The following is a 20552-nucleotide window of genomic DNA, read 5'->3' as shown; positions in this document are numbered from 1 at the left end:
GAACAGTCAAAATCAAAATCAAGTCTGCAGCGGGATGACATTTCTGACTGCAGATATTGTTGTAGATCACATGCCAGAGAAAGAGACATGTGTCCAGCCTTTGGAAAGACATGCTCTTATTGCAATCGTGTGAATCATTTTGAATTGAAGTGCAAGCTGAAGAGTAAAACATCAATGTCAAAACATCAAAGTAAACAGACACAGAATGTCAATGCTGTCAATGCTGATGACTATGACTCGGACAGTGAGTCAAATGAGTATGCTCTGAGTGTTCAATAACCTGTCTCCATGGTGAATGGCAGTCCCCAGAAGAGACTATTTGCTCATATTACTGTTCACAAGAAGATGATCAAGTTTCAGCTTGATTGTGGAGCAACGATCAATGCTGTCACAGTCACTGTATAACTCCCTCCATGACAACAGACCTGATGAACTGAAAAAGTATGACACTTCACTGGTGATGTACAACAATTCAGAAATGAAACAGTTGGCGGGAAGAAACTGTGGGTCAAAAATCCTAAGACTAATAAAAAAATCAGCTCGAGTTTATCAGTGACATCTGTGCATTGTATAATGAAAGATCCTTTGATTAACCATGATCAACCTATTTGACCATTGGAAAAAGTTGGCATGGACCTCTTTAATTTCGAGGGAAGGGATTACGTCATCAGAACAGATAATTACTCTGATTTCTTTGACGTGGATCGACTGTTCGACCTCACCGGCCTACCTCAATGGAGTGCCAAGTCCAGACAAAGACTAGAAGTGGCAGAGTTGTAAAGCCCCCTTCATATCGCAAAAACCTTGTGCCAAAACAGCAGTGTAGTGTTAGGACAGTGATCCATGTGTTCAATTCAATTATTACTTCCTAGTGTTTAGTGTTGAACCTTGTTATTTTAGTTAGTTTTCAGTGCCTAAGCATAATGCTTCATGAGAAAATGTATCAATGATATTTTCAAGTTGGGATATGAACATTCTTTGCAGGTATCAATATTTCAAAGATCAAAAGACTCTACATTTTGATACTTTTGAATGATTTATTGATGATGTTTATTTCATGTTCAAATGATGTGTGTTGGCCCTATATCTCCCAAACTTGGTGAAGACTGAATTTAAAGGTAACAATTTTATATCAAATAGGGGATATATAGCGGTATATCTAGAGCGCACAGAGTTGCCCCCCTTGTATGATTGTGGTGTAAACAGCGTCCAGTCGAGAAGCGTGTTTCTCTTTACTCTAAACAGACATGAAATACTCATATCCCCCGCCAATATGACATATCCGGTTGTGTGCAATGCATTAGCTCCTGTGAACTATGTTCACTGGGCCTGTTTTTTTAAATGACATAATGGCAGCACTAACAAAAGTTATTACTGGTGTTGTTTTGCCATCTGCAGTTTATGATAGAATATGTAACTGTATTTGTAATGAGTAAGTATGAGACATATGGACGAATAACTTCTTTATTACAATTAGTAGCTATGGTTTCTGTGTAGTTCTAACACCGTTATCAAGCAAGTGAAGTACAGAGTATGGTTGACAAGAATATACACAGGACAGGAGGCAGTGTTTATACAGTTGAGTAGGTTTAAGATCAGTTTCACTGATGCATTTGTAATGAGTTGTGTTTCTAATGCAACATCCGTGTCCATGACACTTTTTGAGGAACATACACACAAGAACTCACCAACAAGAAAGGAAATGTATTTTATACTGCGAGATGACATTATGTGCCAAGTTTGGTGAAGAAATATTGTACGGTTTCCAAGGTCTGCTCCGAAAAGAGGACTATCGCCATTTTTAGTCTTAATTAAAGTCGTTCCCATGGAAACTCGACATATATTTTTTTAAACACCCAAAACTGCCAAAAGGCACCAGTTCATCACAAGACCTATCTATGTGCCAAGTTTGGTGGAGAAATATTGTACGGTTTCCAAGACCTGCTCTGAAACGAGGACTACCGCCATTTTCAGTCTAAATCAAAGTTGTTGTCATGGAAACTCGAAATATATTTTTTTAAACATCTCAAACTACTAAAAGGCACCAGTTCACCACAAGACCTATCTATGTGCCAAATTTGTTGAAGAAAGAAATATGATACGGTTTTCAAGATAAGCTCCCAAAACGAGGACTACCGCCATTTTCAGTCTAAATCAACGTCGTTGCCATGGAAACTGGAAACATATTTTTTTTAAACATCCCAAACTACCAAAAGGCACCATCTATTAACAATTAATTAAGCTCATGAAAATCATACATTTAGATGTGATTATATACAATATCAACCTTAATATTAACTCCATAAATGACCATCTGTCATCATTTTGCCTTGTCAATATTGAACTAATGTCAACAGTTTGTGAATGGGATACACTAGCGATAAAAGGAAGTCAATATAAGGGGAGGCAACTCTTGAATGACAAAAGTCCCGTCAAAGTTTCATGTTCACTACAATGAAAATATCACTTTTCGCAACTTCAGAAAACTCAGTTATTCACACTGAAATATCAGAAACTTAATTATTTATCTAAGTTTAAAATACCTAAGTTAAAACACACAATGTTTACATTCTGCTAATGAAACACTCAATTAGGACAGTGCTTTCCTCTACCTATTTCCAAGTCACTTCAATGTGTCTAGTGAATGACCTTGTAATCATCCACCACCAAGTTTGTCTGTCTGTCCGTCTTTTCATCCGTCCTATCTTTCCTTCCACTCGTCCTGTTCTCAAAAGGGGACAACTTTTCTCCAAAACTGTTTAAGTTAGAGTAAGGAATTTTACAAAATGATACTACTTGTCATGACCTAAGATAAGTTCGAAAAATTGGTGTCTTAAAATCATGTTTTACAGAGTTAGGGCCCTTGCTCCATGCTTTTCCACTGACAACATAGTGTCCGCAATAGTGACAAGTTTTGTCAGGAACTACTGAAGAAATCTAAGCTTATCTAAGAGGTACTTATCAGTTCAAGAATGAGTGCCATATTTTCTTTTAGTTTGTATTAATTTCGCATTTAATTTTTTTTTTCTGATGACAAAGCAATCTTAAGGCTTTATGAGACACTCTTTCTGTTATCTGCAGTCACTACATGAACACGTGAAATTCTAAGGTGCCCCTTGGCTAGGGATAGTGATAACATTTTTTTTCGGGCCCAGCTAAAACACCTGTCATTAGCACATCTAGCAGTTATAAAAGAATTTGTGCCAGGCCTGCTCACACAAACTGTTTGATAGTCCATTGACCAACAATGGCATTATATCAGTTCACAGAATCCTCGCTCCGTTTCTTCTAACTGCAAACAAGTCTTTGCGCAACGTACCCTTATTTTAGAAGCATAGTCAGTTTTGCAAGAAATGCAGCAATATGAATCCCCTCTGAGCATGGAATAATCAGTTCTGTCGACGGCGCGAAATGTGATAAAGTGGTGAGGTGTAGCATCAGTTCAATGTGTATTCTGCGTGGCTCTCTTCAACCCCCTCTCCGCCTCTGTGGCCTAATGAAGGTCAGGGGTCGATGCCCGGCTGCTTCATACCAAAATATGTTAAAAGATGGTACTTGTTGTTACCCTATCTGGCACTCGGCATTAAGGGGCTAAAACAAGGACTGACTGGCTTTGGCGTCAGTTTACTGTGTCTAACTGGGGTATTAATGTTAAAGTGCAGCATGGTTTTGCTTGACATAAAAGGCTTGTCGGAAGAGGCGACTAACGGGATCGGGTGGTCAGGTTCGCTGACTAGGTTGATGCATGTCACCGATCCTAATTGTGTGGATCGATGCTCATGATGTCAATCACTGGTATGTCGCGTAAGACAACAGACAAACCAACCAACGAACCCATTTCATCTCACCTCTACGACCCCCAACCCCCCCCAACCCACCCACCCCTCTCTCTCTCTCTCTCTCTCTCTCTCTCTCGCTCACCTTTCTACACCAACCTTCCTACAGGAACAGGTTCCACTTGGCGTAGATATTTATATGAATGGACCAATGTTCGCGAAAATGGTGACCATGTCCTGCCCTACCAGTAGCACCCGAAATATGGTCTTCAAATATTTCACATTACCCTTATATTTTTGTTTCTTTAATAAATATGATAATAAAAGCGATATGTGTCTGTTGTGGTATTTTACGATGTTTTCTTAATCACTGTGTTTTATAGAGATTGTACTAATTTACTTGCGTTTAAGACAAAAAGGCAAAGATTCAAATTGGAAGGAGACAAATTTATCTGGGTTTTAATGACCAAAGAATACAGTTATTCAGGGAAGCCATTTTCGTGATTGATTGTACACAGTTGTGTACATGGTTACATACTTGAATAGACAAAGTATTTATCCAAAAGGCATTGCTTGAGAACCATTTTTGTTTGTTTGAACAGAGGTAGCACATGTTGCTTGTTCAGTCAGTTTTCAGTATTTTAGTATGAAATATCTAAGTTCATATGGCTTCTGTTACAGATAGCAAAGTCCCTGTGCATTTGGAAGAGGCCAGTAATCAGACCAACCAAGAGGAACAGGAGGAACCACTGACTGCAGCGGCACAGAAGATCAGGAGTGAGTAGTCTGTTGTACTTGATCTATCGTTCAGCTGAAGATAGTTTGTTTGTCTTTTCTTATAAGCAATATAATCTCTGCACTTGTACACAGAAGACAGAATACAACATTTAATTAATATCAGTTCAGCAATAGCATATTTATTGAACTAAACAACAAAATAAAAAAAAATAAAAGACTTTGGCAAATTTTGCAACATAAAGTATAATAAATGAGAATACATGAAAATACCCCAAAAGTAGGTAAAGGTAAGGAAGCAATGGAAATTATAGGACACGTAGCAAAAGATCATATTGTACCTCAGCTATCATTTTGAGACAAGCAGACAGAGTCTGATCACCAGTCACCGAGGACCTAAATCCTGTGTGTAGCAACCCATCGGCGAAGGCCATGAGCTATAATTGTGCACTAGTGTCCTTGCGTGGTCAGTGACGTCACAGACGTGAACTAAAACAGTTCGCAGAACAGGTTGTCATTTGTTTCATTTCTGAATGGCATCGGGTGTACGTAGCTTTCGGCCCAGAGAACCGTGCCAATTTACACATGTCAGAGGGGTACACAAAGTACGTGATCTAGACTACCAGTTGTCACACTTTCAGGCTCAATGTCACCTTCTTTATTATGAGGAACACCACCTTGTGTTCAATCAACCTCAGGAAGTTGAGTTGACACCCTCAAATCGCCTTCAGTTCATCAGGGGCCTCTTCAAGACATCCCTCAACCTCTCTGTATCCATCGTCCTCCCGGATCAACACAAGCATCATCTCGACTCACTCAACCCCTCTCCTTCAACAGACGTTCCAATTATTTCACCTGGTGGATAATATGGGGACCCAGTTCCTGGTTCAACACATTCCGGGCTGCCGAAACATACTAGTAGATGCACTTTCTCAGCCAGGCAAGGTCGACACCTTTACTCTTATTTGTCAAGACCATGGTCTTCCCAACTTAGACATATTCGCCACCAGCCAGAACTGCCAGATTCCGCCCTACATATCGTCAGTCCCGTATCCTCTTGCTTGAGCAATCAATACCTTCAGCGTTCCCGGGGCTTACGCTTTTCCGACACCTGTACTCCTTCCAAAGGTCGTCCAGAAGATCAGATCAACACAGAACCTCGATGTGACTTTAGTCACGCCCTGGTGGCCAACGAGGGCTTGGTTCGTCGACCTCAGAGAGCTAACGGACGCCAACCTGCTGCCACTGTTAGATTGGCAAAACCTGCTGATCCACCCTCACAGCAGACAGCCACACCCAGGACCAGACAGGTTATGTCTTCACTCATAGCCCGACCACCAGGAGCCTCCATGACGACAAGTGGCAATCCTTCGAGAGTTTTTGCATTGGCAAACAACAAGACCCCACATCTGCATCGCCTCAGTTCCTGGCCGAGTTCATGCTCTATCTTCACCACAAGCATAAGCTCAAGGGTAGTACCATCACGACCTACCTTGTGGCATACCTTGTGGCCCTCAACTCCGTCCTGGTAGTTCCGGAAGATCGGTGCATGACGAAAATCTCGGAACTACAGGCTCTGCTCCGCTCATTCAGGCTGGAAGACCAAAAGGCAACATTTCGTCCACCAGGTTGGGTCTTGAATGTAATTCTCACCTCGCTGAGAGATGTGCCCTTCAAGCCACTCGAAGTGACATCATTCTACAATCTGACATAAAAGACGGTCTTCCTACTGGCGCTCGCAGCCAGTGAGCTACACCCCTCGGACGACACGCGCGTCCGCTTTGAGCATGGAGCAAACGGAGCCGTTGTTGGGACTTCATTGCAAACAATCAACTCCCACGACAGCCAGATAGATCGTTCCTCATCCCTCCCATATCATTAATTGTGGGCGCGGAAGACGAACAAGAGCTCCGTCTATTTCCGGTTAGAGCGCTCCGTTGCTACATTAGACAATCCAAGGAATGCTGTAGACAACGACAACGCCTCTTTATACCAGTATCTGCGACCTAGCGAGCGGAGGTCAGCCGCAACACGATCGCCCTTTGGCTACGAGCCATCATTCTCCAGGCCTACGAGGCAGCGGGATTTGACCCTACACGCTCCAACGACCCGCTTGAGATCCGGGCAGTCGCCTCAACCATGGCGCTATACAACAACTGCTCTCAATGTGCCATCATGGAGGGGGGTTCCAGCGATCAAACGCAGTCTTCACCAGTCACTAAGATGACGTCACATTGGAGGATGTGCAAGGCTCGCATAGCTTTTGTCCGTTTGTAGTGTCTCAACATGTCACCACTACTAAACGTCACTGACCTTGCCTCCAGTCCAGAGCCGGTCTCGGTACGGTACGGCTCGGTACTGCAGTCTAAGGCCTTAACGTGAGAGGGTTATCGTCCATGCCTGCGTAGTCCCTGTACATAACGCATACCTGATTCTTCCTTTCCATGTAATGGTCATTGATGCCGACCAGACAGGCAAGAACAGGCCGAGGGAAACGGAGTTTGTCATGCATGGAATGGTCGCCTGAAGTCGAACATACAGCCGAGGACGGGCTGAGGGAAACAGAGTTTCTCATACATAGAGTGGTCACCTGAAGTCGAACATACAGTCAAGGGTTGGCTGAGGGAACAGAGTCTGGAAAAAAAGATGAAAGTCCACATCTGAACGTATGCCCTCCACCGATTCCGTCGGATAAAAATGCTTTAAGGAGTAATGCAGGATAAGTAGAAAATCTAGTAAAATCCTAGATATGTTTTTTTTATATTTGTATACCTTAGACCCAGCCAATCGTGAGGACTAATGTGAGGATCCGTGACGTCACTTCCTTTGATCACGTGGAAGCTGCGTGATAGATTTGTCCTCTCAGCAATTTGGAACAAACTTCTTCAAGCAAAGACGTTCACACAGCTCTTTTCTCTGTCAAGAACCAGCAGTAATATGCATTAAGGAGTAATGCAGGATAAGTATACAGATATGAATAAAAAAAATATCTAGGATTTTACTAGAATTACCTGATGACATGACTGCTACTGATTAAGGAGAAATATTTATTTATTGCACCAGAAACCACATGTCTATAGGTCATAACACTAAATAATATACATTCAAGTTTACAAATCACATGTGAAGCGACAAGTATTACATATGCATGATATAACATATATTTATATGAAAATAGATATTTGAACATACATCCCACGTACCTCTTCACAAATACTACTATGAACATGACGTTTGCTTTAAATGATAAAAATACACACAAACCGTGATTCAGACCAGTTCCTTTTCTAGGATGCATACTGATTGTCATCCATAATGTCATAAAGTTATTCTAAAATTTCGTAAAATACTATCGAAATTGAAAAAAAAAGAAGATGAAAATGTCCTGAAGTCAGTGAAATCTCTGGCCAGTAAATATGAAGCTCATGTTCAACAACATTATAACCAAATCTTGAAGAATATGTAAATAACCAATAAACATTAGCGCTTGTTCAATCTCCTCAAATCATGGTATAGAATAACTTTTTGGGTTAAATACTTTTCAGTATTCATCACAGTTATATATGAAATGTATAAAGAATTATATAATTTATTATGTATCTGAATTGATCCGGCACTCTTGATCATTCCTGATCATGATATAACAAAGTTATATAAAAACTTTGTAAAAACAAAGGCAGTGTCTTGAAATAAGTTTCATGTGTTATGATATTAGCAATCACTTTCAACACTATCTTTTTACCAAAAAAATAATATAATGTCCTATTGAAAGAGCCAACAAACTAAGTTTTATACCAGGTGGATGTTGTACCATGAATCTTTAAGTGTTTGTTTGTTAGTTCTGTTATAAGATCATATTAATCTGACTTTGATGAGGCATTAGTTAAATAATTGGTTGGAATAATTATTAATTACTTGATTAGATTATAATTTATATCATTACTTAGCCATGTTACTCTGAGTTCATAAAAATCTTGCTGTCATTTCCAGTAAATTAAATAAAATAACTTTTAAGAGTTGAAAGTTTCATTAAAATGTAAATCAGTAACCTTCCACTACCAGTGAAAAACATATATTGTAAACAATTCCAAGGCAATAATTTTCTTATACTAATCAAGTTCGTTTGATTTCAATCTGTCAAAATATTTCATTAATTCACTTCATTCTCACGAAATTTTCCTCTTTTTTTCTAACCTTGAAGGGATGATTCTATTTCACAAGAATAGAATCAGGTTATTCAAACTGCATGGGTCCTGTCTCTTCATATAAATGAAATAGTCAAAGCATGATTCAATGGTAATTAAATTAAAAGATTTTATTTAAATGAAAACCATTGACAATGATGATTTTTCTATGTTTAAAGAAATATTACTGCTTGAGTAATTTGCAATATTATACTCGGTATATTGCAATATTAATAGATATGATTTTTATTTAACTAGAATCATATCTAAAAATCTGTAACAAGATAAATAACATCCAAGAGAGAGAGAGGAATTCAATTTCCGCCAGGTTGTACTTCAATGTAAATAATGGTAAATTTTGATCTGCACAAACCGACATCAGATCACTGTCATATTTGTTTAGTGTGTCACGGCCGTCTCGCGTCTATCATATGACCTGCTAACTCAATGCCCGATGTGGCCAAAATACACAATTCAATAATGATTTTGTAGTTACAAGCATTATCCTTGTTTATAACATGCCTAAAATCTTAACTTGAATTGCTACTGCTCGTATTGAATATGCCACCTTCGAGCAGACATGGGTCCAGTGAAAGATGTTGGCGACATTAAACTGATGGTGAGGCCTACCGCAAACCTTGATCAGCCTCAAACATTTTTCTCGCGATATGTAACAGATATCGCAAGCGAAAATACCACAATTAGCATTACTCGTGCATCGTTTGACCCCAGAAGTTAGCCTGACAAATCAGCAAAGTGCGCACACACTGACGCATGAACCAATTTTAACTGACAGACTGGATCGGTCTCTTGACTTGCCTTTGCACGTGTTTGTTATGGGTGCCACTGTGGGGCAGGATACACCTACGTTTTCGTAAACACCTGGTATCATCACTACCTGATTGTGATTTATGAACACAAATTCAAGATACAGTAGGAATCGTACAATGGAGAGAATAATGTGAAGCCTTATGTAATGATGACTACAAGATCCTTGCTGACAGTAACAATCTGTTTACTTTACGGATGTTAAGCTCAAAAGTCGAGTGCGTTTATGTCATGACCCTTTTGTCTGTCATCCTTTGTATACAGCATATCCTCAGAAATATTATGTAAAGTGACAAAACCCTTTCCATCTCCAATAGAAATACAAAGCAATTGTACGATTATGACTTTGTCATGAGCATGTGTTCATGAATCACTATCAAATAGTAATGATATCAGGCGTTCACAACAAGTTTAGTGTATCCTGACCCACCAGCGGCACCTGTCACGAACACATGCAAAGTCAACACGCAGGGAATTGCATCGGGCATATTTTTTGTCACTGATGTGTCAAATGTGGAAATGTCCTCCATAACCTTTACTAAGGCTTTACTGAGGCCTTGAATGTTGAAACCTCAATGAAACAACTTCTGTGCAACAGCTGAATACGCTCTTTGGAATCTTGTTCAATCTTAAATGTTGAGGGGCTGTTGGGTAGCCTAGTGGTTAAAGCGTGAGCTCGTCGCACCGAATACCCGGGTTCGATTCCCGACATGGGTTCAGTGTGTGAAGCCCATTTCCGGCGTAAAACCATGCTCACTCACTTGCCATGAAGGGAAAGTTGACTATTGGAACGTTGGAGTAATCCCTCTTTTCATACTGTCTTGTTGAGAGTGTTTTGTTTCTCTTAATCTTTGTGTATAGGTGTAAATATGAAACAGATGACGCAGTCTGCAACCACTAACTAGTGAAGTTGAAACGCCACTTGCTGGTTCCCAACAATGATGGCACAGGAATTTGGTCAATAGTTTTAAGTCAAAGTGTCACTGTGCACGGCAGTTACTTGGCCATTTAAAATAAATCTCAATATGGATAGCAATACACATATTGAAAAATATATTTATTGCCACTACACGAACTCATTTGTAAAAAAATGAAATGGTAAGATTTGGTACTTGTACTTGTATTTGTGAGACTCCTGTTCAGTCCCCTTTTCTGCATTGTTTGTACTTATGTAATTGTCATAACCATTATATTCCCTCTGTAAACGTCTTCTCTCAAAGTGAGGAGATCAACTTCGGCCACATGTTTCTTCTTATAATGAATGTTATGATATTTTGTTCAAATAATTAGCATTTTGTGTTACTCTTTAGTTTTCAGTATATATTTAGCATATATCAATACTGGCAACAAAGTTTGTTATTTGTCTATCTTTATTGGCATTTTAATACATTTAATCTGTGAACTGTAGTGCTGTGGGATTACATACATCAATCTAATTTGTGTTGCTTCCACAGAAAGAACGGAATCCAGGATACAGTCGTTGACTAAAGACATGGTGGAGACAGCAGCCCTGAGGAAAGTGACAGACAAGCTGGACAGAGGAGCAACATGGGTGACAATCAAGGGAAGACCAGGAGAGGGGAAGTCTACAACAGCCTACATGGCTCTCAAAGATCAGCACAGTCAGGGGAAACACGTTTATCAGGTGGAGTCGCCCGAAGAGTTCAGGGAGGTCATAACAGCCTGCGCTAATCCTGTCATTATTTTAGATGACATATTCGGTGATCTGGAATTCGATGCAGCAGAGTGGGCCAAATGGAGACAAGGTCTACGACCTATTGTGGATGTGAACGATTCTGGCAAATATACTCAAAAAAATCTAAGAAACATGTCTGCTGAAATTGTACAAAGTTTAGAGACAACAAACGATGAACAAACAGAGTTAAAAACAGGACCAAACAAAGGCAAAGCTATCATTATTCTCGTAGGCCGCGATTATGTGCTGAAATCCTCATTGCCAGATTTAGGAAGGATGGCAGATTACATATCCAGTCCCAAATACGCGGTGGAAGTCACCTCACAGAGAGACATAGATGAGCGCAAGAAGATATGGCATGTTCATGCCAAAACAAAACACATAGACTTTGATGAGCCAACTGTGTCTCGGATATGTCAGGCTGACTGTCCACACGGCTTTCCCCATGTCTGTAAAATGTTTGTCACAGCATATGAACATGGTCAGACTCAAGATCAAGTGGTGGCTTTCTTTCAATCACCTCTTAAATTCCTCACAAACACCATGGAAAAGTTTCTTCGGGATGAGATAAAGCGTTCACTGTTCATGGCTATGATTAAAGGAGACGGGAAAATTAGTGGACAAGAGTTGGAGGAGGATGGTAACCTTGGGTATAAATGCATAACAGCTGCTGATGATTTGGTTGGTTCTTATCTCAAGAAAGAAGATGACACATACATGTTTGATCATCCATCTATATACGACAGTGTTGCTTTAATTCTCAGTACAAAACAAACAAAGTTTGTCATCAAGTATTGTAGTTTGACTTTCATCCATCAGCGAATTCGTCTTAAACCTTTCTCAAAATCAGGGGAAAACGTTGCTGGTGAGACAGATCTTGTTGCAAACATCCCATGGACCTGTGCTAGACATTTAGCACGAAGATTTGCAACTGAAATTGAAAGGAGCATATTGTTTCATGTTTTATCACACCAGGCATGCTGTATAGAAAAGTTTGTTGAGTTGCTGATGGACTGCGTGAAGAAACAAGGTCACATGTCTGTTCCTGATATTCTGAAACTAACTGATAAATCTTCAGGCAAATCGTTTTGCGAATTACTTCCCAGCAACAAGTCATTTCATCTCATCAAATTTATTATGGAGACAGAGAACGTATCATTCAGCCAGAGTGAAATAAGGGACATTTTACACGGAGTGTGCACGAATGCTGCTTGTAGTGTACTGACCTATATCAGTCAACACATGGAGCTTGACATTAATGGTAGATATGGTGTTTGGGAGCAAACTCCGCTTATGTTAGCAGCACAAACACGGGACAGTAAGTTTGTTAATCAGATTCTGCCTCTTGCCCCTGATCTGTATGCAAGAGACGAGCTAGGTCAAAATGTCTTTCATTACCTTTGTGAATATGGCCTTACATCAGCTGTGGAATCTACGATTATCATGGGCGTGGATGTTACAAAGCATTATATGTCATCAATCAAACACAGCTTTCACAGCTGTACAATATATTCTAACAACCTACCTCTATACCAAGCCATAGAAAATGGCCACGTTGAGGTGGTGCAACTGCTGGTGAGAAGAGGATGTAAAGTAGACAACCAGGAAGGTCTTAGACGTGCTTGTAATAGCCTCAACATGGACATGGTGCAGTTATTCTTAGACAGAGGAGCACAGGTTGACGGTGATGCTGTGTTCAATGCTTGTGAGGAGGGGGACTTAAGTATTATCAGTACGTTGTTTGACGTGGGTGCTACTGCTAACATGACAACATCTTACGGATGTACTCTTCTTCACAGCTCATGTGGATACAATCCTAAGGTTGTCTCCTGGTTACTGGAGAAAGGAGCAAGTGTGAACCATTGTACAACATTTGCAGGTGACACACCACTTCATAAAGCAGCAGGACGGGGATCTACAGAGTGTGTTGATATGTTGCTGAAGGGTGGGGCTGATGTGAAGTTACAGAATAAGGCAGGTGACACACCACTTCATAAAGCAGCAGAACGGGGATATGCAGAGTGTGTTGATATATTGCTGAAGGCTCGGGCTGATGTGAAGGTACAAAATAATGCAGGTGACACACCACTTCATAATGCAGCAGCAGCAGGACGGGGATCAACAGAGTGTGTTGATATGTTGCTGAAGGCTGGGGCTGATGTAAAGGTACAGAATAATGTAGGTGACACAGCACTTCATAATGCAGCAGCATGGGGATCTACCAAGTGTGTTGATATGTTGCTTAAGGCCGGCGCTGATGTGAAGGTTCCGAATAATACAGGTGACACACCACTTCATAAAGCAGCAGGACAGATATCTACAGAGTGTGATGATATGTTGCTGAAGGTTGCGGCTGATGTGAAGGTACAGAATAATACAGGTGACACACCACTTCATACACCAGCAGTATGGGGATCTACAAAGTGTGTTGATATGTTGCTGAAGGTTGCGGCTGATGTGAAGGTACAGAATAATACAGGTGACACACCACTTTATAATGCCGCAGCAGCAGGACTGGGATCTTCAGAGTGTGTTGATATGTTGCTGAAGGCTGGGGCTGATGTGAAGGTACAGAATAATACAGGTGACACACCACTTCATACAGCAGCAGTATGGGGATCTACAAAGTGTGTTGATATGTTGCTGAAGGCTGGGGCTGATGTGAAGGTACAGAATAATACAGGTGACACACCACTTCATAATGCAGCAGGACTGGGATTTTCAGAGTGTGTTGATATGTTGCTGAAGGCTGGGGCTGATGTGAAGGTACAGAATAATGCAGGTGACACACCACTTCATAATGCAGCAGCAGCAGGATGGGGATGTACAGAGTGTGTTGATATGTTGTTGAAGGCTGGGGCTAATGTGAAGGTACAGAATAATGCAGGTGACACACCACTTCATAATGCAGCAGCTGCAGCAGTAGCAGCAGTGTGGGGATCTACAGAGTGTGTTGATATGTTGCTGAAGGCTGGCGCTGATGTGAAGGTACAGAATAATACAGGCGAAACACCACTTCATAGAGCAGCAGGACTGGGATCTTCAGAGTGTGTTGATATGTTGCTGAAGGCTGGGGCTGATGTGAAGGTACAGAATAATACAGGTGACACACCACTTCATTATGCTGCAGGACAGGGATCTACAGAGTGTGTTGATATGTTGCTTAAGGCTGGCGCTGATGTGAAGGTACATTATTATGCAGTTGACTCACCACTTCATAAAGTAGCAGGACAGGGATATATAGAGTGTGTTGATATGTTGCTGAAGGCTGGGGCTGATGTGAATGTACAGAATAGTACAGGTAATACACCACTTCATAATGCAGCAGGATGGGGATATACAAAGTGTGTTGATATATTGCTGAAGGCTGGGGCTGATGTGAAGGTACAGAATAATGCAGGTGACACAGCACTTCATTATGCAGCAGCAGCAGCAGCAGCAGTATGGGGATCTACAGAGTATGTTGATATTTTGCTGAAGGCTGGGGCTGATGTGAAGGTACAGAATAATGCAGGTGACACACCACTTCATACAGCAGCAGCATTAGCAGCAGTATCGGGATCTACAAAGTATGTTGATATGTTGTTGAAGGCTGGGGCTGATGTGAAGGTACAGAATAATGCAGGTGACACACCACTTCATACAGCAGAAGTACGGGGATCTACAAAGTATGTTGATATGTTGCTGAAGGCTGGGGCTGATGTGAAGGTACAGAATAATACAGGTGACACACCACTTCATAATGCAGCAGGACGGGAATCTACAAAGTATGTTGATATGTTGCTGAAGGCTGGGGCTGATGTGAAGGTACAGAATAATACAGGTGACACACCACTTCATAATGCAGCAGGATGTGGATCGACAGAGTGTGTTGATATTTTGCTGAAGGCTGGGGATGATGTGAAGGTACAGAATAATACAGGTGACACACCATTTCATAATGCAGCAGGACGGGAATCTACAAAGTATGTTGATATGTTGCTGAAGGCTGGGGCTGATGTGAAGGTACAGAATAATACAGGTGACACACCACTTCATAATGCAGCAGGATGTGGATCGACAGAGTGTGTTGATATGTTGCTGAAGGCTGGGGCTGATGTGAAGGTACAGAATAATACAGGTGACACACCACTTCATAAAGCAGCAGGACTGGAATCTACAGAGTGTGTTGATATGTTGCTGAAGGCTGGGGCTGATGTGAAGGTACAGAATAATACAGGTGACACACCACTTCATAATGCAGCAGGACTGGGATCTAAATAGTGTGTTGATATGTTGCTGGAGGTTTGGGCTGATGTGAAGGTACAGAATAATACAAGTGACACACGACTTCATAAAGCAGCAGGACGGGGATCTTCAGAGTGTGTTGATATGTTGCTGAAGGCTGGGGCTGATGTGAATGTACAGAATAATGCAGGTGACACACCACTTCATAGAGCAGCAGGATGGGGATCTTCAGAGTGTGTTGATATGTTGCTGAAGGCTGGGGCTGATGTGAAGGTACAGAATAATACAGGTGACACACCACTTCATACAGCAGCAGGATGGGGATCTACAAAGAGTGTGTTGATATGTTGCTGAAGGCTGGGGCTGATGTGAAGGTACAGAATAATACAGGTGACACACCATTTCATCATGCAGCAGCAGCAGGACGGATAATTGCAGAGTATGTTGACAGGTTACTGAAAGAGAAAGTTGATGTGAAAGTACAGAATAATACAGGTGACACACCACTTCATAAAGCAGCGGAACGGGAATCTATAGAGTGTGTTGATATGTTACTGAAGGCTGGGGCTGATGTGAATGTACAGAATAATAGAGGTAACACACCACTTTTTAATGCAGCTGCAGCAGGACGGATGTTTGCAAAGTTACTGAAAGAGGAAGTTGATGTGAATGCACAGAATAATCAGGTGACACACCACTTCATAGTGAAGCACAGTGAAATCTTTGCATGAGAAGATTATTTGCCTGCGATAGTGTTAGGCTTGTAGACATGTTTGACATGCTTTTGTAAAATAATACTAGTCATATTTTTTACTAGGGAAACTCTTTGCATGGTATTGGTGTAAATAATACCACCATGGACTGATATCATACTCTTTGTTGATCTGCTGTATGTGGGTAGAATGGCAGTAACATGTTTACATTCATGTTTAGGACATCGTAGCTGTATATCAGGAGCTTCTATTGACTTAAAGACTAATTCACTTTTATTGCCATCTCCATGGTATTTACAAATTTCAAAATTTAATGTATGTGCAATTGCGGAAACATGTAACTGTACTGTATAAAGTGGTGTAAATGGTTTCCACTTGAAAAAAGTCCCGTGAAGATCCGGGATAGAATACATCTTGAGCAAAACGCAATTATGCTTGTCGTAAGAGGCGACTATTGATGCATATCGTCGTATTCCAAATGCGTTGATCAATGTTCAAGATGTCAATCACTGGATTGTCTGGTCCAGACTCAATTATTTCCAAACCATCGTCATATAAGTGGAATATTGATGAGCGCAGCGTTAAACAACAAACAAACAGTTGAAAATAATATTTGGTAATTCATCTGATGAATGTTTTACTATTACAAATTCATTGACAAAACCAATACATGGTCACAGGAGACGGAGTGACACAGATTAAAAGTGGGATGGTGCAACAACTCAAGGAACAATGTCAGATGTGATCACTGTTTGCGTTGTTACAGGCGAGGCAGCGTCGGCGCATTGAAGACACAAGATTATTAGAAATAGCCAGGGGAGACCCACTGAGCGCGCGTTATTAGATGGTTCCATTCATGTCGTTGACACGGCCATCTCACACAAGACTATGTTATGTATGGGGAAGGTCTGGAGAAACAGCCGGCCATGACAGTACAGCAAGTTTACATTGACTCAAAATGCCTGATACAACACGTGCAACTTGTATGTGTAGGATTATCATGCTCTCTACAAACACGCAAACATCCAAATTGTGGCCGTGCATTAACAATCTGACATGCACATTCGCGTTATAAATCATAACCTTCAAGCGGAAGAGTCATGACCATGTATTGCTTTTTGTAGTTTTAGTGTAAACATGTTCATTCAAATTGTATGAAGCACAGTTACATTTTTTCAAGATTAAATACAACACTGGATAAGCGACATGAAATGTTTCATAGTGAAGGAGGGATAGAGTGTAAAAAGTTGTTCATAGGAGAGGAATATAATGGATGAACAGTTCTCACAAGTATTTTAGTAGTATTTACCATCCAAAACTGAGTCCCACAGGAGATATCGCTTGACGTCACAATCAAACGACATCACTAATGGCTCTGCTAATGATGCTGTTAGCAGTACCTTTTACACTAAGACACTGCTTATTACTGTCTACAAACTGGAACAATGATGTTGTTTGATAAATAAAGTCTTACCCGGGTGAGATTCTTTCTATGTATGTAGTGTTCCATTGCCTTAGATATAGCTTCCTTATCTCTACAGACTTCCCCAGTTAAAGTGCACATTCAGCTTTGCATTTTTGCAAATGCGTTGTCGTGTCAAGTACTCTTTCTTTTCCTTTATCGTTTAACAAATGCGTTGTCGTGTCAAGTACTCTTTCCTTTCTGGTATCGTTTAACAAACGTGTTGTCGTGTCGGGTACTCTTTCTTTTCTGGTATCGTTTAACAAATGCATTGTCGTGTCAAGTACTCTTTCTTCTACTCCTGGTTTAATGAATCATCATCCAAAGTACTGGCTTATTTCTCATTAAACTTCTCTGAACATCATAACATGCCGTAAGTTGATTGGGAATAGTAGGATTTTCAAATGATTTTCAGATGTTGATATGATGTTAAGATGTTCATATTATGTTTATATGTTCATATGTTTAGATGTTCAGAACATGTTCATATGTTCAGAACATGTTCATATGTTCATATGATGTTCATATGTTCATATGATGTTCAGATGTTCATATGACATTTATATGTTCAGAATATGTTTAGATGTCCAGAGTATGTTCAGATGTTCATATGATGTTCAATTATTCATATGATATGTAGATGTTCATAAGATGTTTAGATGTTCAGTATGTTTACATATCCAGAATGTTTAGATGTCCAGATGATGTTTAGATGTCCAGAGGATGTTTGGATGTTCATATGATGCTTAGATGTTCAGAATATATTTAGAAGTCCAGAGGATGTTTAGATGTTCAGAATATGTTTGGATGTCAAGAAGATGTTCAGATGTTCAAATGATGTTTATATGTTTATGTGATGTTTAGATGTTAAGAATATGTATAGATGTTCATATGATGTTTAGACGTTCATATGATATTTAGATGTTCAGGTGATGTTTGGTGGTAACACTTGTTAGAAGGGGGTGGATTCCTCATTATAAGATAGGTTGGCAGTTAATAAGACGTCTGTTGAAAAATATAAAGATTTTAATAGTGTGATTGACAGTCCAAACCGGGATTTATGTTTTTTTTATGTAATAGAGGTAATATGCGTGGAATAGTCATTTTTTCTTGCCTTCTTGAGTCGATTTTGTACTTGATGAGACAAAACCCTGTCCATATCCAATAGAAATAGAAATGGTCGACAGTTCGATTCCGACCATATCATGAGCATGTGTTCATGAATCACTATCAACTAGTCATGATATCATGTGTTTGCGGAAAGGTGAGCGTATCCTGCCCCACCGATGGCACCCGTCAAAAACACATTCAAAGGCAAGTCAATGGTTCACCTAAAAAAGACACGGACACATATGGTACAAGTCAAATAGGAAATTGCGTCTGGCATGTTGTAGTACTGAGGCTAGAGCTGTCCTGTAGCCTTCAACGTGCCATGTCTGAAATTCTTATCCTTTCTGAGATTAAACATATGGGCAGGTTCTTCCCCTGGGAGAGGTGACGTTCTTGGAAACCATGTTCAGTTGGACCAAAGCTAGCAATATAATCACACGTAATCTGTGTACTCTATGTTCCTCAGTACTCTGTGTTGGAGAGACCAAAGGGAAATTGCGGAGGTGAACATTCCCTCCCAGCTCCTAGATGGGGCGTCCACCTGGAGGGCTTGTGGAGCCTGGAGGAGCCTGTTCTGAGTCAGGTGGCGAATAGCTCGAGATGTGGGGTGTCCCAGATTGAAGCTATTCGCTTGAATATCTCAACAATAAGAGGACTATTCCATGGGCATGATCTTGTTCTTCCAGAACAGGCAATCCCTGAGTACACTGTGTGGTCAACCTATGTGATGTGTTTCCATCCTGCAGTTCACTGAGTCTACCAAGGCAAATAAACGTGTACCCTCCTTCAACAAATGCTGTGACCTTGTGCCCCATTGATGCTGTATATACGCTACTACTGTGCTGTTGTCTGTCGCAATCTGCACTGATGGTGTAGATATGCCCTGATGGCTTGGAATATTGCTCTCATCTCCGCACAGTTGACATGATCTTCCTGACAATTTCACTTGAATTGTGACGGCGCCCGTGTAGAGGTGCCATTGTGGATGGGAAATATTAGAGGTATGCCTGGCATGACATTGTGGTCTTGTAGACACCAATGTAGTTCTGACAGCTGAGCTGATGGCATTTCTTCGTCTAATTCTAGCTCTCTGGTAGAGTCCTTCCAGGCTTGTAGGGGACGTAACTGCAGCCTGCCTCTGTAGGTTAGATCTTTGAGGATCCACCGATTTGACAACCTGATGGGCTGGTTGTGTGCACTTGAATTTTTTTTATTGCTCTTGTATACTGTCCTCCTGAGGTGTAGGAGACCCCTGACAACTTGTACGTGTACGGACCGTGTCTTGAGCAGGTACTAACCCTGATTCTTCGGGGTGAACCATGAATCCCAGGTAGACAAGAAGTTGGATGAAGAAGATGTGTTCTGCTTGATCTGTGACCTGTACTGATCGGCTGATAGAAAGTTGTCAATGTAGACCTGTAGCCTTACCAGCTTGATAGGGCAAACCCGATGACAGGGTTGGTAATCCAGGCGGTACCTGCAAATCATAGACAAGGTCGACAACTTGGATGAACGGTGATGTGAAGTTCGAGGGCATTCCTCAATGTCTTGACCGACTCCATTTGGGACTTGGTTGGAATTCTAGATTATCATTCTCATTCTATTTTTCTTCACAACCAGGAAGACTGGTGAGAAGAACCCTTCGGTTGTGTCTGATTCTTCTATTGCTTTGTTGGCTCTCTTGTTAGAAGCTTGTGTACGGCCAAGTTCGCGGCGACATTTCGTCCCTGCCTGATGGAATCGGCGCCCATCTTGGGCATTGTTGGAAATGAAGCTTCTTACAACCTCCAGCAGTCAGACACTGTCCGTGATTAACTTCCA

At 40.9% G+C, this 20552-nt stretch overlaps 1 pseudogene; it reads left to right on the top strand.

Moving 5' to 3' along the window:
- The first annotated feature begins 174 nt into the window (after positions 1-174).
- On the top strand, positions 175-19549 carry LOC139461294 (serine/threonine-protein phosphatase 6 regulatory ankyrin repeat subunit B-like; annotated as a pseudogene).
- Positions 19550-20552: the final 1003 nt, after the last annotated feature.

The sequence above is a fragment of the Haliotis cracherodii genome, unplaced genomic scaffold (genome assembly GCF_022045235.1).
Source record: "Haliotis cracherodii isolate W230 unplaced genomic scaffold, xgHalCrac1.p SCAF_14, whole genome shotgun sequence".
NCBI classification, from domain to species: domain Eukaryota; kingdom Metazoa; phylum Mollusca; class Gastropoda; order Lepetellida; family Haliotidae; genus Haliotis; species Haliotis cracherodii.
The sequence above is the reverse complement of the archived record's forward strand: the minus strand, read 5'-3'. Positions and strand labels throughout refer to the sequence as shown.